This window comes from Schistocerca gregaria, unplaced genomic scaffold (assembly GCF_023897955.1).
Source record: "Schistocerca gregaria isolate iqSchGreg1 unplaced genomic scaffold, iqSchGreg1.2 ptg000846l, whole genome shotgun sequence".
In the NCBI taxonomy this organism is placed as follows: domain Eukaryota; kingdom Metazoa; phylum Arthropoda; class Insecta; order Orthoptera; family Acrididae; genus Schistocerca; species Schistocerca gregaria.
Window position 1 is genome coordinate 237,501 of NW_026062210.1, and position 2,500 is coordinate 240,000.

A 2,500-nucleotide genomic window follows, 5' to 3' on the forward strand; every position below is an offset into this window, starting at 1 on the left:
ACACTGCAGATGTCCACCGCGCTTCGCACCGGGCTCGGCTGAACCAACTTTGGCCACCAGGCGCCGCGTGCAGGGTGCGCCGCAGCGTAGCTGCGCCGCCTGCCGAGCCCGTCGGCTGGCGCTCCTGCCACTCGGCGCCCCCCACCAGCCGCCTGTTGCGCGTGCGCCCACGCAGCGCGCGGCCAACACGCCGGGCGGCCCCCCTTCACCGGCCGGGAACAGTCCCACCAAGCCACCGCCGCGTATCGCTTCATACCCACATGGGCCTAGTCACGTGTGTGGATGTGGCGGGTACCGCTGAAACAACCGGTTAATAGCTGTACCGATCGTCGCCATCACAGATTCACCTCCGGCGTGAACAACCGCTCAACAACGGATTTCCAGTTCATTTGCGTATCTTGGGCAGTAAACGTAGATGTCCACCTACATTTGCGAATTCAACAATTCTTGCATGCCAGGATGTCATGTGTCACGACACGCTACATCAGACCACATACACACTGCGACATGTGCAGAAGAGAACACGTGGAAGGTGGCCCGCGCACGTATGCGATGTCCCTTCCGCGATCCACTGTCAACCGGCATCTGCGGCATGTCCCAGATATGGAACGCGGTCCACCAGGGTAGCACTTTGTGTGAGGCAATACGACAAAGTCGGAATACACGCGTCACTACATCACACGGCTCACGCTGACCTGACCTGACTCACCGCACCACCACCCCCAGCGACCCAGGGTGACATACAATGCGTTCGTACGTTCCTCCCACACGCCTCTACGGCGTACCACAGTGCAACCTAGCTGTTATTGGGAGACGAGACAAGTAGCATCGAGCACAACATATGGAAATTGAGATTCGACACCGTTGGGCACAGCCAGCGTACGGTCACACGTATCACACTACTTCACTCTGTACGTAACTACCGATGATCGGTACAGCGTGTGGGTTACGCGTACGACATCAGCGGACAATGGACACAGACCATACCACGACGTACACTGAGGGCGTCGACATCTGAACGCAACTGAACAGCTGCGAGGCTCATTTAACACTCAAACGCCAGACCGACCAGCTTGAGAGGACGGAGACACAAAGAGAGGGGCAGAGGGGGGGGGGGGGCGATATAGTCCTATTGCAGTACAATTGACAGTGGATAGCGGGAATATGTGGAAAGTAAGCAACACTCGCAAGACATCTACATGAGGATAACAACGACACCAGAGATTCCGAGCAGTGAACTATGTTAGGCAAAGGGACAACGTGGGTTAGGTTAAGGGACAACGTGGGTTAGGTTAAGGGACAACGTGGGTTAGGTTAAGGGACAACGTGGGTTAGGTTAAGGGACAACGTGGGTTAGGTTAAGGGACAACGTGGGTTAGGTTAAGGGACAACGTGGGTTAGGTTAAGGGACAACGTGGGTTAGGTTAAGGGACAACGTGGGTTAGGTTAAGGGACAACGTGGGTTAGGTTAAGGGACAACGTGGGTTAGGTTAAGGGACAACGTGGGTTAGGTTAAGGGACAACGTGGGTTAGGTTAAGGGACAACGTGGGTTAGGTTAAGGGACAACGTGGGTTAGGTTAAGGGACAACGTGGGTTAGGTTAAGGGACAACGTGGGTTAGGTTAAGGGACAACGTGGGTTAGGTTAAGGGACAACGTGGGTTAGGTTAAGGGACAACGTGGGTTAGGTTAAGGGACAAATTGAGTTAGGTTAAGGGACAAATTGAGTTAGGTTAAGGGACAAATTGAGTTAGGTTAAGGGACAAATTGAGTTAGGTTAAGGGACAAATTGAGTTAGGTTAAGGGACAAATTGAGTTAGGTTAAGGGACAAATTGAGTTAGGTTAAGGGACAAATTGAGTTAGGTTAAGGGACAAATTGAGGTAGGTTAAGGGACAACGTGGGTTAGGTTAAGGGACAAATTGAGTTAGGTTAAGGGACAAATTGAGTTAGGTTAAGGGACAAATTGAGTTAGGTTAAGGGACAAATTGAGTTAGGTTAAGGGACAAATTGAGTTAGGTTAAGGGACAAATTGAGTTAGGTTAAGGGACAAATTGAGTTAGGTTAAGGGACAAATTGAGTTAGGTTAAGGGACAAATTGAGTTAGGTTAAGGGACAAATTGAGTTAGGTTAAGGGACAAATTGAGTTAGGTTAAGGGACAAATTGAGTTAGGTTAAGGGACAAATTGAGTTAGGTTAAGGGATAATCTGGTACAACCACAGTTAGGTTAAGCGATAATCTGGTACAGCCACAGTTAGGTTAAGCGATAATCTGGTACAGCCACAGTTAGGTTAAGCGATAATCTGGTACAGCCACAGTTAGGTTAAGCGATAATCTGGTACAGCCACAGTTAGGTTAAGCGATAATCTGGTACAGCCACAGTTAGGTTAAGCGATAATCTGGTACAGCCACAGTTAGGTTAAGCGATAATCTGGTACAGCCACAGTTAGGTTAAGCGATAATCTGGTACAGCCACAGTTAGGTTAAGCGATAATCTGGTA